The sequence below is a fragment of the Pantherophis guttatus genome, chromosome 11 (genome assembly GCF_059756535.1).
Source record: "Pantherophis guttatus breed Tessera chromosome 11, ASM5975653v1, whole genome shotgun sequence".
In the NCBI taxonomy this organism is placed as follows: Eukaryota; Metazoa; Chordata; class Lepidosauria; order Squamata; family Colubridae; genus Pantherophis; species Pantherophis guttatus.
In genome coordinates this window covers 11,183,546-11,192,548 of record NC_142073.1, presented here as the reverse complement: position 1 = coordinate 11,192,548, position 9,003 = coordinate 11,183,546, and positions in this window count along the sequence as shown.

Here is a 9,003-nt window from a genome sequence, read left to right as displayed (position 1 = left end):
CTTGGGGGCTTTTCCCAGGGGTAGAAGACATTGAGCTAGAAACCAGGTGAGAGAGAATTCTAGCCCTGCCTTGGGCAAGCAAACCGGCTGGGTGACTTTGGATCGGTCACTCTCTTTCAGCTCAACTCAACTCAAAGATTGTTATTGGGCAAATAGCAGGAGGAAGAAGTAATAGATAAGTTGATCACGTCTATTAAAATAATAAAAGTGGGATTTTAAAAAAATCTTAAAACGAAGCTTGCTTTTGTATTCTTGAATAGCTATATTTTTCCAAAGTGTGCAGAAAATATTGCCAAATAGGGATTATTTTTAGTGATTTAGGTTGCTTATGTGTGTTCACACAAACTTTAATACATTTAGTGGCTGCTGCCATCTTATGGAACTAAAATGTACAGTATTATAGTTCACGTCTATGGCTTTCGGCATATTTGCTGTTTTAGGCTACACAGAATATGTTGCAATATTTTTAGGATCAGACTCAATAATAATAATGAGAGTTAGAGGTTTAAATATATTTCTCTTTAATTATAATAGGCATTCTATATTCACTGAATATTCACAGATAGAAGCAAAGAAAATGGTGAAGGTGGCTCCTTATATATACAAAGGGTGGAGCCAAGAGTGGGAGTGGTGAATTATGAATACATTAAGAGTCAAAGAATAAGTTAACCCCTGATATCCCATATATACATTATTTACACATTAGGGAATAAGGCATTTACATCTGACAAATCCCCCTCTAAATGCCGGTTCGCTATACAACACCAATTACATTCAGATTCAGGACAATATAAGACATACAATTTGGAAGTTAAGTATTTGTGCTGTTTAGAAGGTAAAGGCTTCGTCAATATGTCAGCTAATTGTTCAGAGGTATCACAATGCACTGCTTTGATAAATCCATCTTGAGACAATTGTCTCACATGCTTAAATTTTATATCTATATGCCTGGATCTTTGTCCAATGGCATCGGATCTAGATATTTCAATGGCCGCTTTATTGTCTTCATGCATAACAAAAGGCAAAGCAGGTTTTTTCCAAACATCTGAAATTAAATCATTAAACCATACAAGGTTATTTGCAGCTTTGGATAAACAAACATATTCCGCTTCTGTGGTTGAAGTGGCTACCAGTTCTTGTTTACCAGTGTACCAGTAAACTGGACAGTCATTTAACAGAAAAATATAACCAGAAGTACTTTTTCTGCATGATATATCTCCAGCCCAATCCGCATCTGCGTAACATGTAAGTCTTGGTTCTTTATTATCACTAGGTTCTAATACTAGGCAAAAGTCTAATGTACTTTTCAGATATCTTAAAATTCTTTTGACAGCTTCCCAGTGATACATTGTTGGTTTGCTAACGTGCCTTGATAATAAATTGAGTGGTAATGCAATATCTGGCCTGGTCCAATTAGATATTTATTTATTTATTTATTTATTTATTAGATTTCTATACCGCCCTACTCCCGAAGGACTCAGGGCGGTGCACAGCCAAACAATAAAAACACATACAATACAAAATTTAAAAAATAGAATAAAATCAAATTAAATAATTTTGGCCCCGACAAATTTAAAACCCCAAACTTTTAAAACCAATTTAAAATTGAATATATAAATACTAAAAAATATTTAAAATTTTAAAAATCTTTTATAAAAGAGGGGGAAAATTAGGCTAGGCCGGCCTGGTGAAATAGTAAGGTCTTTAAGGCGCGGTGGAAGGTGCGCAGATCCGGGATCCTCCGTATCTCTGGGGGGAGCTCGTTCCAGATAGTAGGTGCCCCCACAGAGAAGGCTCTCCCCCTGGGGGCCGCCAGTCGGCATTGTTTGGCTGACGGCACCCGGAGGAGCCCCTCTCTATGGGAGCGTACCGGCCGGTGGGAGGCTATTGGTGGTAGTAGGCGGTCCCGCAAGTACCCGGGTCCTAAGCCATGGAGCGCTTTAAAGGTGGTAACCAAAACCTTGAAGCGCACCCGGAAGACCACCGGGAGCCAGTGCAGCTCGCGCAGGAGAGGTGTTACATGGGAACGCCATGTCGCTCCCATTACCACCCGCGCGGCCGCACTCTGCGCCAGTTGGAGCCTCCGGGTGCTCCTCAAGGGGAGCCCCATGTAGAGAGCGTTGCAATAGTCCAGGCGGGAGGTGACAAGGGCATGAGTGACCGTGCGTAAAGAGATATATAAAGAAATGAACCTATGACTGATCTATAAAATGTATTATCCTTGAATTCAGGGGAAGATTCATCAGTATTTCTAAGGAAATCAGTTTGCATAGGAGTGTCACAGGGTTTGGCATTGTTTAAATTGCATTTGTTTAGAAGTTCAATAATCTTATCTTTCTGAGTAAGTTTGAATCCCCTTCTAGTTTTGTTAATTTGTACACCAAGGTATTTGTTTACTTTACCTAGAGATTTCAACGAGAAATGTTCATTTAACTTGTTTACAAAGATTTCTCTTCTCTCTTTGTGTTTTCCTATATATAAAATATCATCTACATAAATCAATACAAATTCAATGTGATCATCACTCTTTTTGACAAAGAAACAGTTATCAGCAGTGGTAGCGTTGAAATCCATGGTCTTAAGTACTTTTACCAAGCAATCGTACCATCTTTTGCCAGATTGCTTTAATCCGTATAAACTCTTGTTCAATAGCCAAATTTCATTTTTATTAGTGTATTGACTGTGAGGTGCTCTTACATATATTTCCTTATCTAGTTTTGCGTGTAGGTACGCAGTCTGTATGTCATATTGAAATACATCAAGATTGAGTGCGGATGCTACTACTAGAGCTGTTTTAACACTCTCTGTTCTTACTGTGGGGGAGTATGTGTCAGTATAGTCCTCCGGATATTTTTGTGCATAACCTTGTGCAACCAATCTAGCTTTGTATAAGGTATTGCCTCCTTCTAAGTTCTTAATTTTATAAATCCACCTGGTACCAATAATTGTTTTATCTTTAGGTGCAATCGCAGGTGTGAATACATTTAATCCTTGCAAACTTTCCATCTCTTTTTTCATAGCTAGTTCCCATTTTTCCTTTTCTTCACGAGGGAGTTTTAATACTTCCTCATATGTATTAGGTGTTATTTGTTCACCATCCATATGCATTATGTAATCTCTGTATTTATTTGGTATTTGATTTCTGTTGTTCCTAATAGCTCTTTCTGGTTTGCTATGGTAGTCATGCAAATATCTTGCTTCCTTTTTTGTTAATGTGTCTGTCTTTATTTTGTGTTGACTATTTGTCCATGTTTTGGTTTTGTTTTTATTTTTGTTGACATTTTGATTTTCTATTGTCCCTTCCTCACGAGATTTGGTATCTTTGCATTTATTTGGAAATATTTCATTAAGATGTAATTTAGACCAGTTGGCCTGTTCATGGAACACAGCTGTTCTGGAAACTATAAATTTATTATTATTATCAATGAATCTGTACCCTTTGGTGCCAGTTTCATATCCCATAAATCTTAGTCTTCTGGATACGTTTTCTCCCTTTCTTCTCAACTGTTTGGGTATGTGTACGTCTGCAGTGACCCCAAATATGTGCATGTGTGCTAATTTTGGTTTCCTATTATACATCACCTCATATGGTGTCTTATTCACAATACTGGACCAGGTTCTATTTTGAGTGTAATTTGAATAATGTAGGGCTTCTGACCAAAATTGTTTGCCTAAACCAGCATCCTCTAATGTGCACCTAATCATGGTTTGTAATGTGGAATTCTTTCTCTCTGCAATCCCGTTCTGGAACGCAGAAAATGGACTAGACGTGTAATGTAGCATTCCTCTATCCTTTAACCATTGGGAGAATTCTTTAGACATGAATTCACATCCCCTATCTGTCATAATTTGTTTTATTCTGATATTATGTTGTGTTTCTATGCGTTTGTAAAATTCCTTAAATTTTTGAAAGGTTTCATCCTTGTGTTTTAATGTGTAAACAAAACCATAGCGACTGTAATCGTCTACTATTGTTAGGAAGTAACGTTTTCTATAAGTGATTGATGGAGTTAATGGGCCAACTAAGTCCATGTGTACTAAGTCAAAAATTTTGTTAGTTGATCTGGTGGATTTTTTTGGCCTGGGACTAGTTTTTAATTTAGTAGATTTACATACTGAGCATTCCAAATAATTTTCACAATTTTTTATTTTGACACCTTCTGCGTGTTCAGTCATTTTTTGTACTACAGGAAAACTTGCATGTCCTAACTTCCTATGTAAGATATGAGCACACTCGTCATGAATTGGTTTACCTATTTTTGGTTTCTTCTCATTGTGTGTATCTGTGTGATCATGAGATATTTTACATTCATCATTGTCACTGTTACTAATATTTTCATCATCTGCCTCAATACAATCTTCCATATTTGAATCAATGTTATGTAACCATCTTTCTTTTGTTATCAGATAGGGTAGGCCTCCTTTAATCATCACAGTGCCTACATTTGTTTTATTCTTCTCTAAAGTTGCTTTTCCCTTTGAGAAAACTATATTGATGTCAGAATCTCTGCTTAGTTTTATGGCACTTAGTATGTTATGAGGTATTTCTGGTATTAACAATACCCCCTCTATTTTTCCTAGACCAGGCAAGGTCACATTCCCTCTGCCTAATACTTGAACTTTTTCTTGATTAGCTACCTTTATTACAAACTTATCTTCTGTAAATGAAGACAATATATTTTTGTTATTAGTGGTGTGATTAGTTGCCCCAGAATCAATAAGCCAATTATTGTTCTCATTTTGTTGCGTTTTAGTGCTGTCTTGTTTATTTATTCCATTCAGTGAACCAGATTTTCTCTCTTTTGAATTTTCTCTGCCCCCTCTACTTTCTCTGTAATTTGGTGGGCTTCTATATTTATGTCTATCTGTGGAAGACTGTCTATAATTGTATTTATTCCTATATTCTGACCTATGTCTTTCCTTTGAAATTTTGGGACAATCTCTTCTATTGTGTTCCCTGGACCCACAATTGTGGCATTTAAAAGTTTCATTATATTTTTCTTGGAAAGCTACCTTCCTAAAAGATTTGTGTTCTGTGTGATTGCTATAACGATTTTTTCTTGAATTGTCTTCTGCTATCAATTTGTTAGACAGACTTTCTATTGATAAATATCCTAGATTGATGGTGTCTAAGTGTGACATAAAACTATCCCATGATGAATCAAGTGAGTTGATAATAACACTTTTCATTGTTTGATCTGAAATCACTTCCCCCCTCAAATGCAGCTCAGCTCTTATTTTGTTTAAAGATATTAAATGCTCACTTATGGAAACCCCTGGTTTTACTCTGGAAGAAAAGAAGTCCTTAGACATTCTTGTGGTGGTAGCTACACTATCGCTGTGAAACAAATTAAACATGCATTGAATTATTTCTGAAACAGTTAGATTTGGTTTGATGCTATGATACATTGCAGGAGACACGCTAGATATTATTAAGAAAAATGCCTTATGGTGTAAACAATCTATTTTTAAAGTCCAAGGTCTTCTTGGGGGACTAGTGATAAAAAATAGTAAATTTTCTTTCATAAAGACAACCTGGAGCTGTTGATACCATTCTTGTAAATTAATGCCATCAACCCTAAGTTTTGGGAAGTCACTGGGTAAGTTACCCACATTATTTTGTCCATTACTTACAACCTGAGGTAGTCCGTGGTCTCGCAAGTGTAGGAAATTGCAAAACGGCATGGGGATGCTCGCAACGAGTCTGCGCGGTTCTCTGGCCAGTTCAAGTCTTTCCGGACCGTCTACGTAGTTTCGCACATGCGCGTTGTTCATTTCTTCTTTGACGTCGTCGTGGAAGGTTCTCTCCATTGTAGCTCGCTCGCTCCGCTCCTCTTCAGACGAGTCGGTCTCTGGCTCGGTCTTAGGAGTTCTGATGGCGGCGACTGTTCTTCTCTTTCTTTTGGGTGCGTTGGCACTTGCTTCGGTCTGCGGTGTAGGGCGGAATCGACATGGCTCTCTGGGCTCGGGCGTCGTCGTTCTCGAAGTCAGGATGGGAGCGTGCAGGTCTTGAAGTATCGGCTTGTTCGCTTGCTTCTTCGTTGGCGCTTTGGAAATTTTTAATTTTGGCCCAAATGCAGCAAAAAGCGTCTTCATTGCTGACTTTACTTGTGATTTCGTTAAGTCGTCTTCATTTTTTGATTCTGGCTCTTCCGAAGAGTTTGAATCCTCCTTTTCACTTTCGTTGTCTGATAACGTTTTTCGCGCCAGAAATTTTGAACTGAGCATTTTGATTGGCTCTGCTTCGCTCACTTTGGAGGCTTGTTGAAACCAAGATGGCTGCCATTCAAAATTTCGCGCGGGATCACATTTTTTCTTTTTCATAACGACTTTCTCTGTAGTCATATCACTCACAGTTTTTTGGTCTTTGGGTTTCTCTTTAGCGATGTTTTTCTCTCTCGCTGCTCCGCTGTTCTTCAGCATTTCTTGGAGGTTCGCGATGAGGCTTTCATCATTCTTCTGGCTTTTTAATAACTTCAGTATCTCTGACCTGAGTTCGTTATTTTCTATTTCGATTTCCTCCTGGCCATCATTTTCATTTATTAATTCTTCTTCTTCAGTGGTGTATTCTTCGGATTCTCTCGAAATCGCGTTTGTGGATTCGTTGATTATTTCTTGTTCAGTTTCTATTTCTTTGCTGTAGGCCCTGGTGTTGGGCCTATCTTTCTTAGACATTTTTAGGTATTTATTGAGTCAATTAACCATCCTCTGCTACCAGCTTGTTGCAATATTTTTAGGATCAGACTCAATAATAATAATGAGAGTTAGAGGTTTAAATATATTTCTCTTTAATTATAATAGGCATTCTATATTCACTGAATATTCACAGATAGAAGCAAAGAAAATGGTGAAGGTGGCTCCTTATATATACAAAGGGTGGAGCCAAGAGTGGGAGTGGTGAATTATGAATACATTAAGAGTCAAAGAATAAGTTAACCCCTGATATCCCATATATACATTATTTACACATTAGGGAATAAGGCATTTACATCTGACAGAATATTTTCACTGACTGCCTGTGTTCAATTCTGGCAAAATAAAGAGCACCAGTTTTATGGTATAGTTAAGTGTTCTGCCCCAGCTACAGACCCCAAAGAACGCAGCATACACGAAGTCCGTTCAAACCTTATTTTACTAAATAAACCAGTTTTTTACAACAACGGCTGTTAATTAACTGCATTAACAGCCGCCAAGAATTCAAAGAATAATAACTGAAAGCTTACTGTGGTTGGCAGACTGCCCAGAAGCAATTTGCAGGAAGCTGATAAGATAAGCAAGACAAGACATGAAGGTATGTGAACAAAGTTGTTCCCTGCAAATTGCTTCAGTCAGTATTCCTCCTTAAATAGGCTAAGGGAGTGGCCAATTAGCCCCAAGCCTTACTCTCAAGGAGACTTCCTCCTGAGGAGCCATTCCTGCCTTTTGGCAGCTCTGCACCCCCGTGCATCAAGAAGAGGCTCCTCCTCTTCATCCTCTTCACTTATAGGAGCTTCTGGAGGTTCTGAAGGCCCTGGCTGAATCCCCACCTCTGGCACCACATCTTCTCCAGCCTCCTCATTGTCCAACTCGAGTGCTAGCTGCACAGGCTGCTGGCGCAGCACCACACCAGCCTCCTCGCTGTCTGAAACAGCTACTAGTTGCACAGGCTGCATACGGGCCACAACAGTTAAGTAAGAAGGTAAGAAATGGTGGAAGGTATTAGTAGCTCACGTGATAGGTAGCTAAACCAACCAACGACGGTGTCAACCACCAACCAACTCACATTACCTCCAGCCAGGGTGACCCCACCACCAGATGACACTCACAAGGCGTGACCAGTTGGTTACGTGACCAACTAACCACATATACCTATAAAAGCAGAAGAGAAGTGAAATAAGACGCTTCAGCTGATGTTTCGCTCATGTTACCTAGCATGGTGACAAAACGTTTGGAAACTAAGCAAGAAGCTTGGAGAACAAACCACCACCAAACATAAAGACTTCCCCTGTCCAGTCGTTTCTGACTCTAGTCTAGGGCATGGTGCTCATCTCCGTTTCTTGGCCAAGGAAGCCAGCGTTGTCCGAAGACAATTTCCATGAACATGTGACTAGCATGGCTATAATCTAAAGCTGAACTGAACACTGTTACATTCCCACCAAAGTGATACCTATTTATCTACTCGCATTTGCATGCTTTTGAACTGCTAGGTAGGCATGAGTTGGAGCAAGTAACGGGAGCTCACCCTATCACGAGCGCCTGGGTCTCGAACCTGGGCTGTCAGCTCTCCAGCTAACAACCTCCGCATCTTTAACTGCAGAACCATTGCGCCCCTTATGATTAAGTACTTTGATCTGTGTAAAAGTCTAAATGGATGATGTAATGGTAAGTGTTGAATATTCAAATACAGTCAGTCCCTAGTGGCCAAGTTAGTTACTACCTATTCTCTGATTGGTTGGAAGATGACAGCTCCGGGTATAAAAGGGAGCTGTCAAGCGCGGGAGTTTCGGCATGTTATGTATATTGAAGAGAGTTGAATAAACATTACTGTTGCTTAATTAATTAATTAATTAATTAATTACTGATTTACAGTAAATATAATAGCAATAGTAGGCAGCCGTTAATCTGTTCATCCATTTAGCAACAGACTCGCACATAAATAGCCACATGTTTAGCGACAAGTTAAGTGCTCATAATCTCATTTTTTTAAAAAAAAAAAAATTCCAGCTGCTTGTAGAATTTTTAGCTGCATCCCAAGCTTTGCTTAAACGGATGGCCATGAAAATGAAGAAATGGCACATTTATCTCATGTTCGTCATATGTGACACACTTCTAAATATATGTAATCTCCACAAAGGAAGAATTAGGACCCTAGATACGATTTAGAGCAGTTGGTGGGTTTATCCTTTTCAAAGGTGTCATTTTTAAGCCAGTTTAACAGTTGATGGCATACCGTGTTTTCCCAAAACACGCCTTGTGTCAGGCGTGCCTCCTTTCAGATTTCAAGAAAAAATAACCCCGACTCCA